Consider the following 23,729-nt stretch of genomic DNA (forward strand, 5'->3'; position numbering starts at 1 on the left):
GTGGATACCAAGTAAAATCCATTTGTTAGCGTTGTATGCATTTGTTTCTTTGTATTTCCGCTGCACATCCTTGAAGAAACAAGCAACGAAGCACACGAGCACGCGACGAGCTATTCACCCCCTCCTCTAGCTACTTTTCGGTCCTAACACATAATACATCTTAGAAAAAGGCCAAAGGTTTAATAAAACCATCTCAACATTTTGACAAAGTAATGCTTGCTGTATCAAGTGAGGAAGTTCAAAAAAATCATCTGCATCTTAAAACCACAATTACAAGTGTTCGGTGGCTTGCACTTAAAGGTTGTTCTTTCAGGGGGCACAACGAATCATCTAAGTAATTGAATCGAGGGAATTTTCTTGAAATGTTGGATGCTTTTGGGCGTCTTAATAAAGAAGTTGGGGATGTATTGAGTAGTGTTGTAAGAAATAATATATGTTGGTACCTCAAGGTAATTTTGATATGATTAAATAAGTTAGGTTAGGCCCTGTTGTGTTTAACCATATGTCTAAGTGTGCAGGAACTTATAGTACAGGAAATCGATCAAAAGACCTAACTAGCGAGAAGGACGACATGGGAGAGAGCTGACGGGCTCGGTGCGTTTGTGCGACAAGGTGCTGCGGAAGAGTACACCGGCAGACGAGAAGGAAGCGTGCAGTGTTTCCATGGGGCGAGAAGCCAGAGTGAAAGATTGCTAAGGTCACCTTGATAATTGTGTCAAGATGAGATCATTTATGTAATGATCAAAGTAAATGAACTCACCATTTGCTTAAGGCTAGAACAGAATTTATATGTTGAATTCAGGATTAGACATTAGGTATGTCTAGATCGAAATCTATACGATATTAAATTTAAAAAAAAAACATGCGCTCTTTTTAGCAAAGAGAATAACATCATAGCATGTGATTCATACCACATATGCTATAGCGACAAGAAGGGTAGTAAGAGAATGGATCCCTGCTTCTCTGCTAAGTGAGACCCTTGAGATTATAAGTTAATCTTAATCTTATCATAAGTGACTATTTAGCTGTCTACTTGAAGTTTTGTTCTTCTGCTACTTTAGTATGTTTCCTATTGGCTATGGGTGATTCCGTCTATTGAACATAAGTAGGAAAGTGACTGATTAGAATGAATAGATTCTAGCTAAAAAGGAAGATTAAGATTAATTTACATATATGACATTTATTCATTGGTACCAGTTACATTTTTAGTTCAGTACATAAAATATAATTGTGAATAATTGTATTGATTGGATATGTTGAACATGCTCTTGACATAATAGTCATTATGAAGGATTAGAGATGTTCATATTGATATAAATAATTTAATCTGGGGTAAAGGCAAGTTTTGATGTCTCTGATTGGTTCTATAGAGCAAATGAATGCACAGTGTGCTTGCTATCGCACGAACCATTTTTCCTAATGTATGGAATAGATGTTCTTATTTGGTCTTTATGACTAATTAATTGATACTCTAGTCTTTGTGACCTGACCATCATAAAGTCTATATGACTTATTTGGTCTTTGTGACCAATTAATGTTTTGCTTTAGCCTTGTGACATGATCATCTTATAGTCTATGTGACTTACATGGTCTTTGTGACCATATAACCGTTATGGATTGACTTGGACGAGTGGAAGATATTGGACGTTGAGGAGATGAAGGGGTGTCACTTCCCTTTCGTCTCCCTCATTGCTACAAACGTCAAGGAGATGAAGGGGCACCCCTTCCCCTTTGTTTTCATCACTCAGCTTATATAATGATGCATCCAAGAACAATCGAAAGGGGAAGAGGGTGATCAGTGTGTGCACAGTGGAGGTGACGGCAGCAAAGGAGAACATCCAGACGAAAGGGATTTGGCTCATGAAACTCGAAAGGCCTTCCAGTTTCATTCGTGATCGCTCTTCCAACGTAAAGTAGTGACCAAGTTCATATCGGGAGATCACTGTGGGTTATTACATGTTTTAATCTTGTGATTCATGCATATTATGGAAACATTATCATGGATATCTAACGAACGAAGAATTATATGGCACAGAGAAGAAGACAAATTGAAGGAATCAAGGTAGAAGAATCTCCTCTTTGAAATCTCTCCTTACATAAGAACAACTCTTCTTGAAATCTTTTTCTCAAGAATGCTCAATATCTCAACCACTTGCTTGAGAATACACTCTTGCTCAAGCTCAACCTTTCTTATATGGGGAGATTTTTCTCAAGTAACAAGTAAACTTTCTTGAATAACAAGAAACACATGTGGCTTGATGCAAGCTTTTTTTAACAACAAAAAACACATGTGGCTTGAACAACAAACAAAGAAGAAGGAAACCTTCTTGAGCAACTAGTCAAGATTTGAGTAACAAGTTTTAGCGATTTCTTAAGCAACAATTCTTCGTAATTTCTTGAGCAACAAGTCTTAATCAATGACTTGAGAAACAAGTCTTCTTGATTTCTTGAGCACCAAATCTTCATCAAAGACTTGAGCAATAAAGAGATGTGTAAAAAAATACTAGCTAGTCCTCGTGCAACTAATCAGTCCACTACGATCAGTAGTATTCACACATCAATGAGTTAGTGTCCAGACCTTGGATTTACACATCAACAACTATGTCCTAGTTTAAATGTCACTCAACTAAGACTAATGTCTCATTCACATCAGACTCTATCATTTCCATCCACTACTTTATGTTAAAATAAAAAGAATTCACATATTTTCATAATAGTATGATATGGTCCACTTTGGGCATAAACCCTCATGGATTTATTTTTAGGTTCTACCCAAAATATCTCATACTAATGGAGATATCTTTCATCTTATAAACTCATGATCTTTTCCATATATTTCAACATGGTACTTTGATTATATTTCCAATAATCCTCCCCTCAAACAAAATATCATCATTATTATCATGGTCATGGGTCTTCCCTCAAGAATCCATTCACTATTGTCCTACTCTTAGCCTCCCCTCAAGTTGTTGTTCCCCGTGATTGTTTTGATGTGATCAACCAAGTTATGTTAGGTTCTGTTTGTTATCAATCCCTGTGTCTAAGTGTGCAAGAGCTTAGGAGCGCAGGAAGTCGAGCGGAAGATGCAGTTAGCGAGAAGGACGACATGGGAAGGGAGCCGACAAGCTCGTGCATCCAAAGGACGAAAGAGCTACGGAAGAGTACATCGGTGGACTAAAAGAACATGTGCGACATTCGAGGGACAAGAAGCCAGAACGGAAGCCTGCTCGAAGATAAGGCCAGAAATTGGGTTCGGATGAGCCCTATTTCGATTGGCCGCAATCACCCAAGCAATCGGAACTTTGGAAGCTAAAGAGAAGATGAAGAAATGTTGGAAAAGTAGCTGGAGGCACCCTCAACAGTCGTTGGAGGCGCCTCTGCCCTCATCAGCTTGAGGGTACCCTCAATGTTGTTGAGGGCACCCTCAACTGGGTCAATTTGGCCGTTGGCAAGCGGATAAAGTTTTATCCGATTATCACCTTGGAGGCGCCTTCAACCCCTTTGGAGGCACCCTCAACACTCGAAATAAGATTTCCAGGAGTTATATAAAGGCCCCTGGAGCTAGGAATTAATCAATCAACTCTTGCACTAATTTCCTAGCAACTCTTGAGCTATTTAAGTGTGTAAAAGGTTTCTCCACCTTCAGAGAAGGAGATTCTTAGTGTGCTGTTCAACCGCCTTGAATTAACAACCATTTAGGTTGTAACCAATTCAAATTGTTGAGTCTTTTCTCTTACTTTGTATTTCTGTTTTATTTTATTATTGTTGTTATTTTAGAGTTGAAAGCTTGAGGAGGGTATTTTTTGTTTTTCAAGCAATTCGCCCCTCCCTTCTTGCCGGCCCCGCTACACCAACAAGTGGTATAAGAGCCAAACTGCCTCAGAAGGACTGACCACCGACTAAAGCATAAAGATCAAGACGATTGTCGGTGCAAATATTCATCCCCTGAAATTCGACGGAGACTTCGCTACATGGAAACGCCGAATAGAGGTATTTTTTAAAACATATTTTGATATTCTTTTAACAATGAAATATGGTTTTACAGTTCCAAAAGACAAACAAGAATATCAGTGGACAAAGAAGGAGCAGTCGATTTCGCGGCCAACGGAAAGGTCAAGTTCCATCTGCTCAGCGTTTTGCCGCCCCAGTAGGTAAGTTGGATCGGAAGCTATAACTCCGCTAAAGACCTTTGGGGAAAATTCCTGGAGCTCCAGGAAGACACTTTAGAAGTGAAGTTAGCAAGGTGGGACATCCTCTGAACTCAGCTAACAAATCTCCAGATGAACAACGGTGAAAAGGTATCACAACTCCAAGCAAGAATAAAGGAGCTGATAACTCAACTGAACAACCTCGGAGAATCGGTAACAAACCGAGACTCGATCCGGTATGAGCTCAACACCTTTCCAAGAACTCCAGAATGAGCGTCCTTAGTAGATGTATACTACATCTTTAAGGACTTTGAGGTAAATACGCTAGAAAATTTATTTTCTACCTTCAAAATTCACGAATCTCGAATTACATAACCTAAACAAATAGAGAAGTCAAATCTCAATGTTGCCCTACAAGCCGAGATGGACGATCCCGACTCTGAACCGTCAATCGACGGAACTAAAGCGGTGTTATTGGTAAGAAAGTTAAATAAGTATTTTAAGACTAATAAATTTAGATCGCAGTCGAGAAAACACCAACGCAACAAAAGGACCATCTGTTGCTACAATTGCAATGACGAAGGGCACATCAAGGATGACTGCCTAAAAATAAAGAAAAGGGATAAGGAAAAGTCTCAAAGATCGACGTCCTCTAAACACAAGAGTTTGAAGGCTACATAGGATGAATCATCATCCTCCGAATCTGAAGTCGAAGCCTATGCTGGACTTGCTCTAATAGCAATTCATCAAGAAGAAGATGAGACCAGCTCAGAAATGAGCATAGATGAAGGGGGAGGATCATCAGAAGAAGAAAGCTGCGGTGAAGGGGAAGCATCAGAAATTGAGGAAAGTAAGGTATATGCTCTAACTCCCAAGCAGTCCTTTTAGTTCATTAAAGTGCTTACTAAAGATTTAGTTAAATTAGAAAAGGAAAATGACAAGTTAAAATTAAACTTAGCAAAGACATGTCCTCTAGAAATGTACGATAATCTAAAATTAGAGAATGAAAAATTGAAAATTGAAATTGAAAATTTGAAAACTGATGCATGCTTTAAACCAAACAAATTTCAAAAATCAAAACTTAGAATTTATGGAAAGTTGAATTGGTACATTAGAAAGCATCATGGATAACTTAGAAAAATTCCCAGAAATTATGTTCTCCCTAAGTTTTAGATTAATCCTATAGGAATGAACTTATACTGGGTTCCAAAATCTTTTCTAGATTAAATTTTTAAAGGTTAACGCTTTTAACAAGAAAAATTAAATAGCTAATTTCTTTATAAGACATTGTCTAAGAAAGTGGTTGTTGCTCCAATAACCAAGAAGACCTAGTGCCTTACCACTGTCTGGAAGTAAAAATATTGAAATAAAATATTTATTTAACTTACTGATAAAGCATGAAAATAAAAATTAGATAATGCTTTAACAAGTTTTTTAAAATATTTTTGGAAATTTCTCAAAAATATTTTGTTTAAATTGCCTAAAGGTTAGAGTTGTTCTTAACTTAGAATTTATTTTGAAAAATTTCTACCCCATTTTTTGTTGTGATCAAAGGGGGAGAGATAGGGAACAAGTTTAGGGGGAGTTTTAAAATAGTTAATATTTTTTAAAAAAATTACTTAGTGTTGCAAATTCTTTATTGCAATCTTTATGCTTAAAGTGTTAGATTAGTAATTTATTTAAATTACTACTTGTCTGTTTTTTCCCTAACTTGAACTTGGGTTGATGCACATTAAAAAGGGGGAGATTGTTGTTCCTCGTGGTTGTTTTTGTTGGATCGTGAAACGTCGATAGAGGAGGGGGGGGTGAATGTCGATTCGAAAAACAGCGTTAATAAGAGTTAAGCGCAGCAGAATAATAAAAAACTTAGACAAACTGAACACGGTGTTTTTTACTTCGTTCAGAGCTTGTGACGACTCCTACTCGAAGGCCCGTACTCCGTGAGTACTTTCGTTGGGCAATCACTAGCAGTTCGAAAAAGATTACAATTTAAAGTACAAGAATGCTAGCAAAATAAAGAAAATACCGACAAGAATTAAAGAAAAGGAAAGGAGCGTATTGTCGGATCTTTGTTAGCGTCGCTGGAGCGCAGAGTAGTAGAGCAAGCAGTAGAAGACTTTCTTTTCGTTATTGTTCTGAAGCTCCCCTCTGACCCTCCTTTTATATGATGCTCGGGGCACCCTGGATCCCTTCCGGGCGCCCTGGTGGGACGTGGCAGGTCCAACCAGTAAGCTCCACGTGGCGACGCGCGAGTTTGGATAAAACTTATCTCCGGGCGCCCGGACCTCCTATTTCCAGGAACTCCTTCTCATGCAAAATAGAGTTAGTCCAAGGCAAATATATATCCTGTAAAACATATTGTTAGCACAATTAAAGTTCAACAAAGTAATAGCAAAGAGTATGACTTAGATTCCGTCTTTCCGAGACCGGAATCTAGTCACGATCTCGACTTAGATATCCGAAATGGATCTAAGCCGGATCGACGCCTAATGTTCCCTTCCCGAGAATGCGTTCTCGCAGTCACTCCCCTCCAGTGACTTACCTCACTTACCTGCCAGACGTCCGGTCAGCCCGTCGACCCGTTTGGACTTCGTACCAGCTATCCGGTCAGCCCGTCGACCTAGCTAGACTTCTCGCCAAGCGTCCGGTCAGCCCGTCGACCCGCTTGGTCTTCTCGCCAGCTATCCGGTCAGCCCGTCGACCTAGCTGGGCTTCGTGCCAGACATCTTGTCAGCCCGTCGACTTGTCTGGACTTCTCCTACACACTTGATCAAAGTGTCAGACAACAACAAACTAACTTAACCTGATTTTTCATTCATCAAAACCTAGGTTAAATCGTTAATGTTAACCGCACCAACAATCTCCCCCTTTTTGATGGAATGACAACCTGGTTAGGTTAGTGAAAACATATGCAAGAAACAACATGCATTTATGTGGTTTTAAAGTTAGTTTGTATTTTCAAATTGGTTTAGCTAACTTAACCACCTAACCCTCCCCCTTTGGCATTCATCAAAAATAAGCATGGATTAAGTAAGCATAAACATAGACTTCAGTAAGAAATAATGTCAAGATAATCTGGGGGAGTTTAAAAGGTAGTTTTACTTTTACTTCTTAAAAAAAACTAGGTCTTGAAAAATAGCTGATTTATAACTTAGTAACTTTGAAAAATAGCTAATTTTTCAAATATAGTTTTAAAATTAAGGAAACTGATTTTTAGAAACTTAGTAAAAAAAACTCTAATTTCCATAATTTTCAGTAACAAAATAATTTTTAACACAAATTTTTGTAAAATTTAACTTTCACAAATTGTCAAAATTAAGTGAAAACATTCAATTTTCAAAACTAAGTTAGATATAATTTTCAAAATCAAAGAGTAAAACCCCAAACAACTTAGTTGTATAAGAGTTAGTTTTCAAAAATAAGTTTAAGAAATATTTAAGAAAACATTTTTCAATCACTAACATAAAATGTTGAAAATATTTGCTAAAAATATTCAAAGCAGAATATTTTTTTTAAAACAAAGGAGTTTTCAAAATAATTTTGTAAAATTCTTTTTTCATAATCAAATTTTCAAAAAATATTGTACATTTTTAACCATGTTGAGTTTAGACTTTGATTTTCAAAAATAAGTTTAAAAATTTAATTTGAAAAACTGAAGTAGTTTTATTTCTCCCCCTGAACCTGACATTAAATCAAATGTCTAACCAGTTTGTTACTGACTGACTTATCAGAAGATAGCAGCTTTCACTTGGTTAGTCAAGTTAAGTTCAACCTTAACTTGATTAATGTATATTTTGTATTTAACACCCAGACTTATGTCGATGCACTGAAATAAGCATCTTAAGTCTTAGGCAAGTGGCCTATACATCTCACCCCTTTCTATGTTCGTCAATCACAAGCAAGGTAAGCCTAGGATTTTGGTGAGATGCTCAAAACTAGTCCTATAGGTACATGCTTTCTAAGGATTTTGAACTAGTCTAAGGCTAAAAATATATTTAAAAATCTAAAAATAGGGAAGTTTTGAAAACGAAATATATTTTAACCTATAATTTGAGAATAATCATTTTTTAAAATATTTTTGAAATTCGAAACTCCTAGTCTATTAGGCACATTCCTAGTTTTCTACGTAAATTGCTAAATTCACTTTCAGGGAGTGGTTTAGTGAATATGTCAGCTAAGTTTGACTTGGACTCAACGTATTTGAGCTCAATGTCACCCTTAGTGACATGATCCCTGATGAAGTGGTGCCTGATTTCAATGTGTTTGGTTCTTGAATGATGCACTGGATTTTTTTGTTAAATTTATTGAGCTAATATTGTCAATTAAAACTTTTACATTTGTGATTTTTAAGTTGAAATCTTTTAAGGTGTGCATCATCCATAATAATTGGGCTACACATTCTCCTATGGCTATGTATTCTGACTTAGTTGTAGATAGTGCAACACAATGTTACTTTCTACTAAACCAGCTAACAAGTGATGGGCCTAGTAGTTGGCATCCACCACTTGTGCTTTTGCGGTCTAATTTGCATCCAGCATAATCTGAATCAGAATATCCTATTAATTCAAAGCCGCTGGTCCTAGGATACCAAATTCCTATGTTTGTTGTTCCCTTAAGATATCTAAAAATCCTTTTGACTTGAGTCAAATGGGATTCTTTAGCACATGTTTGGTATCTAGCACACATACTAACTGCAAATAAGATATCAGGTCAGCTTGCAGTTAAGTAAAGTAGACTACCTATTGCACTTCTATAATACTTTAGATCCACTGGTTTTCCATTTGGGTCATTGTCTAAGATTGTGTTTACTGTCATGGGTGTTTTTATTTCTTTTGTATTTTCCATTCCGAATTGTTTAAGTAATTCTTTAGTGTATTTATGTTGATAAATGTAATTTCCTTCATTTGTTTGTTTAATTTGTAATCCTAGAAAATATGTCAATTTTCCTACTAAACTCATTTCAAATTCTTGTTCCATTAGGTTGATAAATTCTTCTAAAAAGTCTCAGTTAGTTGAACTAAATATTATATCATCTACATATATTTGTGCTATAAATATGTTATTATTTAATAATTTAACAAACAAGGTTGGGTCAATTTGACCTTGGTTGAATCCTTTGGATGTTAAGTAAGATGTTAGCCTTTCATACCATGTCCTGGGTGCTTGTTTAAGTCCATATAATGCTTTCTTTAACTTAAAGACATAATCAGGATGTTCTAGATTTTCAAATCCAGGAGGCTGACCTACATAAACTTCTTCTTTTATCAGTCCATTAAGAAAAGCTGACTTAACATCCATTTGATATAGTTTGAATCCCTTATGGGCTGCATAACTTAGTAACATTCTAATGGATTCTAATGTGGCTACTGGGGCATAGGTTTCATCGTAGTCAAGTCCTTCAACTTGACTGAGCCCTTTGGCAACTAGTCTAGCCTTATTCCTAGTAATTTCCCCAGTTTCACTTAATTTGTTTCTAAATACCCATTTTGTTTCTATTATTTTCTTATCTTTAGGTTGTGGTACTAGATCCCAAACTTCATTACACTCAAATTGAGCTAGTTCCTCTTGCATAGCGATGATCCAATCTGGATCAAGTAGGGATTCAGCTACAGTTTTAGGTTCGATTTTTGAAATCAGGAAAATTTGACTTAGGTTCCTAAAGGATGATCTGGTCTGAACCCTTAGGTCTGGGTCACCAATTATTTGATCAGTTGGATAGTTAGGGTTGATTCTTATAGTTCTAGGGGGTTAATTTGCTTGAGTGTGTTCATCTTCTTCATGATCTAGGGATTGATTGGTTTCTTCAGAATTATTATTTTCAACAGGTTGAAGTTGAGTTTGTCCTTGGGTTTCTTCAAATTTTACATTTGTGGTTTCCTCAATTTTTAACGTAATTTTATTATATATTCTGTAACCCCTACTGTTTAGAGAATATCCTACAAAAATTCTATTTTCTACTTTAGAGGTAAATTTTCCTAAGTGTTCTCTAGTATTTAAGATGTAGGCTGGACACCCAAATACTTTAAAATATTTTATGTTGGGTTGTTTGTTATAAAATATTTTAAAGAAAGTTTTATTATGTCTTTTATTTAATGTTGTTCTATTTTGCACATAGCAGGCTTGACTAACAGCTTCTGCCCAAAAATATTTAGGTAAGTTATATTCATTTAACATAGTTCTAGAGGCTTCTAGTAAAGTTCTATTTTTTCTTTCTACAATTCCATTTTGTTGGGGGGTTTTAGGACACGAAAATTCGTGAGGGTAGCCATTCTCAATACAGAACTTGTTGAAATTATGATTTTTAAATTCTCCCCCATTGTCACTCCTAATTCTTTTAATTTTAATATCTTTTTCGTTTTCAATTTGTTTGCAAAAGTTTGCAAAGATTTCAAAAGTTTCGTCTTTATGTTTTAAGAATTTAACCCAAGTAAACCTAGAATAGTCATCTATTATTACTAAGCAGTATAAGTTTCCATTTATGGATTTGACCCCATGGGAGTCAAAAAGGTCTAAATGTAGAAGTTCTAATATCGAGTTGGTTTGTGGCTGATTAGTTGGTTTGTGAGTGGATTTTGTTTGTTTACCTTGTTGACAAGCATTACGTATGGTTGAATCTAGGTTAGGTAATTTCGATAAGCCTCTCACTAGTCCATTTAATTTGCTTATATTTCTTAAGTTGGTGTGAGACATTCTCCTATGCCATAACCAAGTCTCTTCTTTTTGTGTTAAATAACACTTAATTGAAGAGGTGGTTAAGTTGATAGCATAGATGTTGTCTTTTCTAAAACCTTTTAGGCTTATAGTAGGATTATCTAAATGTTTGATAAACACTCTGTGGATAGAAATTTAACCTTATACCTAGTATCATACAATTGACTTATACTCAGGAGATTGTATTTAAAATTCTCGACAAGTAGAACATTTGTAATTATGAAATCTATTTTTAATTCAATATTACCTATTCCGATTACCTTGAGTTTGCTATTGTTTCCAAAGGCAACTGTTCCTAAGCTTTTGTAGGTGAGTTGAGTGAACTTGGTGTGATCTCCAGTCATGTGTTTGGAGCAACCACTGTCCAAAATCCACTTGGTTTCCTACAATGAGTAGGACTTAAGGTTAGTCTTTTATTTTTAAAATAGTTTTCAGAGTTAATTTAATTTTTTAAAGTTAATTTTTAAAATAATTTTTAAAGTTAATTTAATTATTGAAATAATTTTTAAAGTTTAAAATAAATTTAACAGAAATTTAGTTTTAATTCGAAATTTAATTTAAATTTGAAATTCGAAATTTAATTTTAATTTAATTTAATTTGAAATTCAAAATTTAATTTTAATTTATTTGAAACTTGATTTTTATCCTTAGTCATCTCACCCGATTTAAGTTTTCAATCAGGGAATCCTATAATTTTGTGAGATGGGTTGGATTTTAATTGTGGAGTTTGGTTTAACTTGTGTTAGATTCAGATTTAGCTTTGGTCTCTACAAATAGGCATTCTTCGGATAAACTTCTAAGCTTGGTGAGTCACATGGACGTCATTAGAAGTAACCAACCTTTCGAGGTTTTCCGAATAGTCCTATCCATGGAGCTTAGTACTAAACCTTGGTCTAACTAGTGAGGATCCATTTAAGGGTAGCTTCGGTCAGTTCCACTTGGCCAAATGCACCAGATCGAAACCATATCTTTCTAGATATGCGATGCCCAAGCTTCCCTAACGTACTATCATCCAAAAACTTCACCAGTACCATGATTCAAGTTAAACTTGGTCTCTTTTTAACTGATCCTTATTACCCTGTCGGGTTAGTTTGTTTAGGTTACCCTGTCGGGTAAGTTAGTTTTGGAGGTGCCAGCTATTCTGAAGCCTCCCCCTAAATTATTGGCTTTTAATTTAAATTTTCGTTTTAGGTTTGTGTCGATTTCTTTTATAGTTATAATTAACTTGGTGATAATTTATATTTTGTTGAGTTTTAATATGTTTAAATTTTGATTTCTTTGATTTGTGTTTTGGTTTTTGATTTAGTTTATTCGAGTTTATATAATATATTTTATCTTTAGGTATGTAATATTGATTAATTCCTACTTGCGTGGTCAAACACGCTTTCGGAACCCAACCTTGATTAGTTGATTTGTATTGGGTTATTAATGACTTAGAGGTTTTATTTGAGTTTGACTTGTATCCAAGTCCGGTTTTATTATAACATGCTTTTTGATTGTTCAGGATTAAGTCTAGATTTTTTGATCTTGTAGTTAATTTTTCTAGTATTTCTTTTAAGTTATTAATTTCTGATTTTAATGATAAATTCTCTTTAAGTATTAGATCTTAAGTTGGATTTGAATTTTTTATTTGTTCCTTGAGGTCTTGATTTTCCTCAAGGAGTGATTTGTTTTCATTTTCTATTTTAATTAACTTACTATTTAAGCAAGAAATAATTTTAAAGAATTTTTTGTTTAAATTAAAATATACCTCATCCGGGCCTTCGGAAACGAGTACGGACTCGTGGCTTGATTCGGGTTCGAACCCGTCTTCCGATTCATCTCCTGACTCGTCTTCCGTTTTAGCTTCGCGGGCCATCAGCGCGAGGTGGCTCTGGTGTTTCTGCTCTTCTACCTCCGATTCGTCCGAGGAGTCATCCCACGTTGCTTTGAGGGCCTTCTTTTAGGTTGGCTTCGGTTTGTCGAACTTCAGTATTGGACATTCGCTCTTGTAGTGCCCCTTTTTGTTGCATCCGAAGCAAGTCACATTCTTTTGTTCCAAGGGAGAACTGATCTTTTGAAGGTCCTTTTTGCTGAAGCTCCTTTTTCTCCTGGTGAACATTTTTCTTACCAAGTTCACCAGGTATTCTTCATCTTCGGAATCTTGACCGGAATCCTCTTCAGATTCAGATTTGCTCTTCTTTTCTTTGGATGAGCCTGCAAATAAAGCAATACCTTTCTCGGCTCCAGCATTAGTTTGTTCATGTAATTCTAACTCACAGAAAAGCTCGTCTAATTTTAACTTAGATAGATTTTTCGAAATTTTGTAGGCATCTACGATTGATGCCCACAAGCTATTACGAGGAAAGGCATTTAGTGCGTACGTACCTTATTAAATCTCTGTTTTCCATTTGATGGCCTATCGCGTGGAGTCCGTTGAGGATGTCCTTGATTCTCGCGTGCAGTTGACTTGCTGTTTCCCCTTCCTGCATTTTTATATTAAATATTTTATTTAAAAATAAATCTCTTTTTGTTACCTTTGCGTCGCTCGTTCCTTCGTGCAGCTCTATCAATTTGTCCCACAATTCTTTAGCATTCTGATGCGGTCCGACCCGGTTCAGCTCTTCTCGTGTTAGGCAGCAGTGTAACGTATTGATTGCTTTGTTTTCTGTCGACGCCTTTTTCCTCATGTCCGGAGTCCACTGTTCCGTGTCTAGTGGATTTCCGGAGTTGTCGATTGGAGCTCGGTAGGCCTTTATAACGCTGAACCACTGATCGTAATCCGTCTTTAGGTACACCTCCATTCTTTTCTTCCAGTAGGAGAAGTCATCCCCGTTGAATAGGGGAGGACGTACTGTGCTGAAACCTTCTAGTTGAGACATTTTGCACACAAGTAAACAACAAAAAAAAATATATCCCAAGACTTGGTCTTGGATTAGTAGTGCGGAAAAAAATAATAGCTGTATCTAAATTGGTGTTGCACCGATTTAGATTTAATTGCAATGAGAAGAAAAAATTCCCAAATTAATAATAATATCAACTTAGAATTTAGCGTAAAGAAAAAAAGAAAAAAATATTTTCACCCCCTGTTTGATTGGTGGTTGCACCAAATCAGAGCGGTACCTGCTCTGATACCACTTGTTGGATTGTGAAACGTCGATAGAGGGGGGGTGAATACCGATTCGAAAAACAGCGTTAATAAGAGTTAAGCGCAGTGGAATAATAAAAAACTTAGACAAACTGAACACGGTGTTTTTTACTTCGTTCGGAGCCTGTGACGACTCCTACTCAAAGGTCTATACTCCATGAGTACTTTCGTTGGGCAATCACTAGCAGTTCGAAAATGATTACAATTTAAAGTACAGGAATGCTAGCAAAATAAAGAAAATACCGACAAGAATTAAAGAAAAGGAAAGGAGCGTATTGTCGGATCTTTGTTAGCGTCGTTGGAGCGCAGAGTAGTAGAGCAAGCAGTAGAAGACTTTCTTTTCGTTGTTGTTCTGAAGCTCCCCTCTGACCCTCCTTTTATATGATGCTCGGGGCGCCCTGGATCCCTTCCGGGCGCCCTGGTGGGACGTGGCAGGTCCAACCAGTAAGCTCCACGTGGTGACGCGCGAGTTTGGATAAAACTTACCTCCGGGCGCCCGGATCCCTTCCAAGCACCCGGACCTCCTATTTCCAGGAACTCCTTCTCCTGCAAAATAGAGTTAGTCCGAGGCAAATATATATCCTGTAAAACATATTGTTAGCACAATTAAAGTTCAACAAAGTAATAGCATAGAGTATGACTTAGATTTCGTCTTTCCGAGACCGGAATCTAGTCACGATCTCGACTTAGATATCCAAAATGGATCTAAGCCGGATCGACGCCTAATGTTCCCTTCCCGAGAACGCGTCCTTGCAGTCACTCCCCTCCAGTGACTTACCTCACTTACCTGCCAGACGTCCGGTCAGCCCGTCGACCTGTCTGGACTTCGTGCCAGCTATCTGGTCAGCCCGTCGACCTAGCTGGACTTCTCGCCAAGCGTCCGGTTAGCCCGTCGACCCGCTTGGTCTTCTCGCCAGCTATCCGGTCAGCCCGTCGACCTAGCTGGGCTTCGTGCCAGACATCTGGTCAGCCCGTCGACCTGTCTGGACTTCTCCTACACACTTGATCAAAGTGTCAGACAACAACAAACTAACTTAACCTGATTTGTCATTCATCAAAACCTAGGTTAAATCGTTAATGATAACCGCACCAACAGTTTTAATGTCATCAACCAAGTTAGGTTAGGTCCTATTTGTTATTGGTCCCTGTGTCTAAGTGTGCAGGAGCTTAGGAGCACAGGAAGTCAAGTGGAAGACGCAGCTAGCGAGAAGGACGACACGGGAAGGGAGCCGACGGGCTCGGTGCGTTCGAAGGACGAAAGAGCTACGAAAGAGTACACAGTTGGAAGAGAAGAATGTGCACGACGTTCGAGGGATGAGAACCCGGGATGGAAGCTTGCTTGAGGAGAAGGTCGAAAATTGGGTTCGGGTGTGCCCTATTTCGGTTAGCCGCAATCTCCCAAGCAATTGGAACTTCGAAAGCTAAAGAGAAGATGAAGAAATGCTGGAAAAGCAGCTGGAGGCATCCTCAACAGTCTTTAGAGGCGCCTCTACCCTCAACAGCATTGAGGGCGCCCTCAATAGCATTGACGGTGCCCTCAATGCGCTTGAGGACGCCCTCAACTGGGTCAATTTGGTCGTTGGCAAGCGGATGAAGTTTTATCCGCTTATCCCCTTGGAGGCGCCCTTAACCCCTTTGTAGGCGCCCTCAAGCCTCGAGATAGGATTTCCAAGAGCTATATAAAGACCCATGGAGCTAGGAATTACTCAATCAACTCTTGTACTAATTTCCTAACAACTCTTGAGCTCTTTAAGTGTGTAAAAGGCTTCTCCGCCTTCAGAGAAGGAGATTCTTAGTGTACTTGCTGTTCAACCGCCTTGGATTAACAACCATCTAGGTTGAACCAAGTCAAATTGATGAGTCTTTTCTCTTACTTTGTATTTCTGTTTAATTTTATTATTTTTGCTATTTTAGAGTTGAAATCTTGAGGAGTGTATTTTTTATTTTTCAGGCAATTCACCCCTCCCCTCTTGCCGGCATCGTTGTAGCAACACAAGTATTTGGTCAATCGAGGTCACTCCTCTTCTCTAAGACTTTTTCGAGAGAAGATCTCCTGGACTACTTTTTTGTGGTCCAAGGGATGGACCACTCATATTCGCGGCCGCGATCCGGCCGTAATTAGTTGTGATCCCTTCCTAGGTTCACCGTCCCCACCAGGTTATAGTATGGTTCGGAGCTGGTGGCCGGAGGACGCCCGGTGGTCACCCTTGCACGGTGCCCAGCAATCTGACCACTTGTCCACCACCAGTGGCCTCCGAGCGGCCTCCAGCCGCTCGCTCCGAACCGAACTATAATCTGGTGGGGACAGTGAACCCAGGAATGGATCGCAACCAATTGCGGCCGAATCGCGGCCACGATCCGACCGCAAATATGAGTGGTCCATCCCCTGGACCCCAAAAAGTTATCCAGGAGATCCTGCCTCGACTTTTTCACCACATAGGGTTAATTACCTAGGATTTTCATCAAGCATCTTACTACCTTTTGACTTAATTGGACTTTTCATCATTTCGGATTCATTCCTCCGGGATTTTCGTCAAGCATCTGATCACCATTGACTTGTTTGGACATTTCTCTTAGAGTTCACTTCTCTTGGAGCCCCACCTCCTTCGTTCAAGGCCACTAGTCCACCCATATGGCTTGATTTGGAATATGACTCTAATACCACTTGTTAAAACAAAGAATTTACATATCTCAATAGTATAATATTATCTACTTTAAGCCTAAGTCTTTATGGATTTATTTTTGGACTCTATCTCAAAAAACATCATATCAATAAAAATATCTTTCATGTTATAAACTTATCATCTTTTTTATATATTTCTAATATAAAATTTTGATTTGATTGTATTCCCAATACTTTATTCCTTTAGCATTTTTTTTTCAACAATATGCTTAACTATTATAGCACGAAAACTATTATAGCACGAAACCTTGTGTCCCCACAGGAATATCTAATTGGCTAGAGGGTGACAGACTTACTATAATGAGATTAGGGATCAATTTCTGACGGACGCATATCATCGAGAAAAAAACTCCTCCCATCCCCTATCCACTTAGATGGTCAATTATAAATTGATTCTATAATTTTTCTCCCGTTATGTAATCTGGGATTAAACTATGAGTAATATTTGAGATGAATATAATCATCTATAATATAAAAGTGAAAGTAGTTAATTTATAAGTCTTCGAACATTCCTCCATTAATATTTTATGCTTAAAAAAAACCTCAGTAAATTATGTAATAACAAGAAGAATACAACTACCTTTAATTTCTTCCTGTCATTTGTCTCTTGGACCATTTGTTTCCAGAAATCTTGTTGATACAAATTTGTATATGGGTCTATTTCTGTCATTTGCAGAATCCTAATTTCACCCCAACAAAAATCTAAAATATTATAAATTGATGTAAGGTTGTTGAATTTAGAATGATCTGACATTTAATTAATCAAAAACCTGGGATGAAATTATGATGTTGATTGTTTATGATCTCTTTCACAGAGTTGACTCGACCCATTTGCAAAATAAAATAGTCCACGTACAAATATTACATTAACCAATAGTCAAGGAAATTACAACGACTTTAAGATTGAAACACAAATAATAAACTAATTAATTACAAACCCTACCAACAAACAACATATATAATATATGTTTACTTTTACAAATCCAAATTGCATGCAACTTCTACGTACTGAAACTACTCTTTCTACTGTCTCTCAAATCCCATGCAACTTCTTCAATGTCCTCCTTTAATTTATTACTTGCATTCCCTTTATATTTCCTGTAGTTATGTGAGCGGGAGCAGGAGCAGGAGCAGGAGCAGGAGCGGGAGCGGTGGGGAGGGGTGGGGAGGGGGGGAGGCGAGGGGGAGGGGGTTTGATTATAGATTCTTAACTGATTATATGTTAAGAGTCTCCATTCTCTAAAATTGCCACATATGGTTTTGATATGAAAGAGTTTATTGACTTTAATGACTCGATCTTGACTAATATCAACTGCATAGTCTTTGAAAATTTCCTGATATTCAGCTTCTAAATCAAATGTATTACTCATGTTAGATACTTTGATTTAGGTGTTGAATTCGCAACCAATGAATTCACTTTATCAGCGGCTCTGATGGCATTTAATTTGGTCCACGACGATCTTGTTCTGATATCACGGTGATCTATCCCGAAGCTCTGTTCATTATATTTCAACATAATATAGTAGTAGTTAAAGAAAAACAAGCTAGTAGAGAAGTACTTAACTGTTCTCTGAATACATACTTAAAAGCTGACTTACTTGTAGGATGAGATTTGATGATCTGTGGATCCTTTTGGGATTGTTGGGGCTACTCCTTTCTCTGGATATTTGCCTTCTTTTATAGCCCAGAGGCCGAGACTCAATTATTGGAGTCTTACGTAAGTGCTTACGTTTTGTTCTCTTCATGAATGAAGTCATCACCAATTCGTTGGCTGACGTCAAAAAGAAAATTGAGGATGTCAATTCGTATGTATCGGATCAGATCGGATTGGATAGAATTTTTTTAACCAAATCCGAATCGGATCGGAACTTAAATTTAAACCGAAACTTTTAAATTCAAATCCGAATCCGACCAATCTAAACCTGACCCGGATAATCCGAAAATTCAATTCAAAATGACTTTATTTTTTTTTACTATTTTTCTTATAATTTTTCATTTTTATCTCAATACTCCATCGTTACCATACTAACATCGATATTAATATACATTAAAACATCTTAATTTTTAAAATAAAATTCGATTTAACTGTAAAAATCGAATAAACCCTATATTTGAATCAATCTGGGTAAACCCGAACCCGATTTGACCCAACTCAAAAATTTTCAACCCAAAAATCTTCTAACCCAAATCCGACCAAATCCAAAAATGTCTAATCCGAATCTGATTTTTTTCGAATCGATTCGAATTGGATCGTCGGATCAAATTCATTTTTACACTCATAAAGAAAACATAATTTCAAAATTAATTTCTAAGACCGAAATAAAATTGATTTTATATTTATATTATTTTAATAAAATATAATATTTTAAAAAACTTAAGACAGAATTTGAAATATAATTTGAATTAGTATGACTTTCTTTGAAAAAATCAGTTTAAAATATAATGAAATTTTAAGGTAAAAAAATTATTTTATATTTATATAAATTAGAGATAAAATTACTATGAAATATAATAAAATTGTACTATTTTTTTTAAAAAAATATCATTTAAAATTTAATAAAAAATTTTAGACGAAAAAAATGGTCAATAAATTAAGAAAATTAGAGACCTAATTGATACAAATTTATAATTTTATTTTAATATTAATAAAATATATAAATTTTTAAAAAAGTACTATTGTAAAATATATAGAGGGAAAATTATATATGAATTAAAAATATATAAATTTATATTATTTTTATCAAAAAAAAAATTGAGTTTAATGAATTTTTATATATTTTTTAATATTAAGATGTAAAATGATTCCACTTATTGTAAAGTATAATAAAACGTAAAATATAATTTAACATCAAATTCACCCTACATTTGATTTTTTTTTTTTTCTTTTTCATATATGCATTCCCTTGCTTCAGCATTGACTCATCTATTTAAGGTGCATTATTTAGTTCAAGTTATAACATATAATCTTAGATATGTGATTACCAATTAATCAAAACTAAAGTTATAGGGAATGAAACATAATCATTGGTTGTTTTGTTCAATTTAGGTAATCCAGTAAAATCTTGTTTGTTTGTAGGTTTTAGTACATAACCTAATGTGATATTTTACCATATTACCCTTGATTTAATAATGATAATATTATATTATTAAAAGTTATATATATATATATATATATATATATATATATATATATATATATATATAACTATTTTTTTTTATTTTATGTGTTTTTATTTTTAGATAGTTTTAATTAAATATATAAGTTTTTATGTAAAAGGTATTAATGCTCGGATAATTCATGATATTGAATAGCATTGGATTCAGTTATTTTATTTTATTTTTTCAGTTATTTAATAATATTAGATAGTGATAAAAAAAGAGGTAGAGATTAAAAGAATGAGAAACATAAAAAAAAATATCGATTAAAAATAATTTGTTGACCGTAAAGGGATGATAAATTAGGAGGAGAAAAAAAAGTCGCACGAGAAAGACATAAAAATAAAATTAAAGAAATGAGTGGAAAAGAAAAAAATTCAACAATTTTAACACACGTTTCACTAAAATCATGTTTATTTATCAGTGAATGCTAAGGTGTTGGATTGGGCACCAAGGTTATGTGCATTTGATCTGATCGATTAGATCAGGAATAAAAGCTAATAAGTAACAAATAAAACCTTATGAAAAATAGACAATGTAAACAAACGCAATTTTATGACAAAGCGAGCTCTATTTTGGTAATTCCATGGTTTCTGAATTTTAATTCACAGGTAAACAAAAGGAAAGAGCAAGAAAGAATTTAACCAGCTAGCTTTAGTTCATAATGGATGGGAATAGTTCCTGCGAAGAAGGGATACATCAACACCTGAACGACAACCTTAACCGATTCAATCAGCTTTCCTGCCTCGACTGCTTTTCGAGCAACAAAATCAACAATGTTTGCACCAAAACTCACACCAAGAAGAACACACCTGTTCCAAAAATGTCAGGCAAACCTTAGGTCAACTTATGTAAATTGATACCAATAACACAAGCTGTAAATGGAACCAAAAACAATGAAAAAATATTAGTTATGATGACGACCAACAGATGAATTCAGGCACATGATAGCAAAGACAATCATCATAAAAACTAAAGTGGACCCAGAACTTCAAAGTGGTATACAGTGACTGCAAGTGAGCACCAGAAGCAACTCTAGAGAAAGCACCACAGACCACTATAGAATCTAAATGTTCGAATTAGTGGACAATGATAACACAAAAATTAGGAAATCATAGACTAACAGTAAGATACTTAATCATAAGATTGAAGCGCATGTTCAATTCTTAACTTTTTCAGAACTAAGTGCTTCCACATTACGGAAGAAAACAGATGGAATGACAGATAGGAAAAAAAAATGACAAAATGGGGCAGTATGGTTAGGCATGGTGGTGAGTAAAAACATAAACAATAATCAGTAACACGTCTTACATTGGTTTCAAGTATGCCACTAATTTGACAAATCATTTAACTCATCCAATTTCATGATTCAACCACCAGAAAGTTTTACCAAAATATTAATATAATAATCATGAATCATTAAAGTATCAATTAGCTTATAATAACAAAACAATATGAATTGGACAAATATAGTTGAAAAGAGATTAGAAATTTAATTCCTTCAATGTTTGCTTATGAATAACTTCAAAAAGAAAAAATAATCCTAATTATTTCTCAACACCAAGATATTAAAGATCAAATATTAAAACTGTACCCTATAAATATTCATCCCAAACAAAATCATAGTAGAAGTATCTCTCAAGCACTATCAATTTCTTAAAGATATTAAAGATCTAGCTTGGAAATTCATCCAAGCTCCAATAAGAATGGCAAGGGACCAGAATGGCTGCCAAAACTGAAGAATTGTTAAGCACTATTAAAGTTCAATCTAATAACATCCAAGTTCAATCCAATAACATCCAAGCTCAATAAAAAAAAAAAAAGATTCATCCAAGTTGAATCCAAACAAAAAGATATATCCAAGTTCAATCCTAAGTATATCAAAATATAAGTATCAAGAACCTAATTCAAATATTTAATTTATTTTGGATGAATCTCATTAAGCTGCTTTATCACATAATTTTTTCTAATCAAGCCATATCAGCCTATCATGTAAATAGGACAATGTACCAAATAGTAAATTAGCAAGGTGGAAAATCCCAACTTCTAATAAAACTGGAAAACTAATAATACTGAATGGAAACCTAAAAATTTTGTTTCGAACAAGAATTCTATTTGCAAGTTGGACTTACAATAGGACATTAATCATTTTTGCAAGTTAAATCAAACATTAAACTAGCACGATAGAAAAATCAAAAATATGAGGTAGAACAAAAGAGTTAAAGTTCCAACAAAATTAATAATACAAAACATAAACCTCTATTATAGTTTTTGGCTTTCAAAACTAATATCATACAAAATTGTTGAAACGGACAGATAAGATGATGAATAATAGTTTTAAATATAATAAAACATAATGCAAACATATCATGAATGAGCGTCATTTGAAACTTAATCTAAAATCATCAATATTTTCTCTTTTTATTTATTTTCATACCATTTTGACTTTGTTGATCGAACAATCCTACTACGACAAATACAAATGTTTTGACCATTTAATCTCAATAATAATGACAACTTTTGACAACTCATAACAATTTATCATTTAACATTATACGTTACCCAACCCATCAAATATGTACAAAAGAAAACTTGCATTAACGAAGACAATATGTCAAATTAAAATATGCTTCATATGTCAATCTAGAAAAATTGGTTTAGTGAAATCATGTTAATTTCATGTAGCTAATTTTACAATTATATTTTAATTGTGAATGATCTTTGTTCACCTATTGTTGATCAACTAAGGAAGCACAATGATCTGAGTTTTCCATTTTTCCTTGGATGAAGTAACATGAAGCTAGCAAACCTACTTTAAGATGTCTCTCCATGCAAACGCAGGTTGAAGATCATACCTTTTTCAAGAAGAGGAGTGGGGAATGTTCGCGACTGGGATGCCTTCCGAGGGGGAAGCCGCTAGCTCTTCGCGAAGGGGGGAAAGAGTTCGCGAGTGGGGTAGCCTTCGCGACAAGGAAGAACGCTGCTAGATCACCGCAAGATCGCCGAAGGGAGGATCGCCGCAAGGAGGTTCGCCGCACGGAGGATCGCTACAAGGAGGATCTCCTCGCTAGGGTTTCTGTGAGTCGGGAACACGTGAACACGAGGTGGGAGATTTTCGCTTGAGTTTTCTAGCGTCGGTGGCAGATTGATATTTGGTAAACTTGTAGGGTTATTTTTGTCACAATGGATAAAAATTAGAGGCTAATTTGGTCTAAAAAAAAATCATTAATTCCAAAATCAAGAAAAATCTTGTTTTTCTGAGATTTTTCGATTCCGGTTTGGATGCCCAAATTGCTGACGTGTCAGACATGCATCATGACTTGGGAATCGTTGATTATCTAAACCAAACAAAGGTTTTATTGATAAACTTGGATAGATAACCAAGGTTATAATTTGAAATAGTATGACTTTCCTTGAAAAAATCTGTTTAAAATATAATGAAATTTTAAGGTAAAAAAATATTTCAAATTTATATAAATTAGAGATAAAATTACTATGAAATATAATAAAATTGTACCATTTTCCTTGTTAAAAATATCATTTAAAATATAATAAAATTTTTTAGACAAAAAATCGGTCAATAAATTAATAAAATTAGAGACCTAATTGATACAAATTTATTATTTTATTTTAATATTAATAGAATATATAAATTTTTAAAAAGCACTATTGTAAAATATATAGAGGGAAAATTATATATGAATTAAAAATATATAAATTTATATTATTTTTATCAAAAAATTTGAGTTTAATGAATTTTTATATATTTTTTAATATTAAGTTGTAAAATGATTCCACTTATTGTAAAGTATAATAAAACGTAAAATATAATTTAACATCAAATTCATAATACATTTGATTTTTTTTCTTGTTCATGCATGCATTTCCCTGCTTCAGCATTGAC

At 35.1% G+C, this 23,729-nt stretch overlaps 2 long non-coding RNA genes across 2 annotated transcripts; both read right to left on the reverse strand.

The window, feature by feature from the left end:
* Nucleotides 1–17,499: 17,499 nt before the first annotated feature.
* On the reverse strand, nucleotides 17,500–18,347 carry LOC121995664. Its single transcript, XR_006115887.1, has 2 exons — nucleotides 18,268–18,347; nucleotides 17,500–18,164 (listed from the first exon to the last, which is right to left on the reverse strand). It is a non-coding gene; the product is annotated as an uncharacterized LOC121995664 (long non-coding RNA).
* Nucleotides 18,348–20,330: 1,983 nt separating this feature from the next.
* On the reverse strand, nucleotides 20,331–22,940 carry LOC121995666. Its single transcript, XR_006115889.1, has 2 exons — nucleotides 22,681–22,940; nucleotides 20,331–20,637 (listed from the first exon to the last, which is right to left on the reverse strand). It is a non-coding gene; the product is annotated as an uncharacterized LOC121995666 (long non-coding RNA).
* Nucleotides 22,941–23,729: the final 789 nt, after the last annotated feature.

Source organism: Zingiber officinale, chromosome 6A, assembly GCF_018446385.1.
Source record: "Zingiber officinale cultivar Zhangliang chromosome 6A, Zo_v1.1, whole genome shotgun sequence".
In the NCBI taxonomy this organism is placed as follows: domain Eukaryota; kingdom Viridiplantae; phylum Streptophyta; class Magnoliopsida; order Zingiberales; family Zingiberaceae; genus Zingiber; species Zingiber officinale.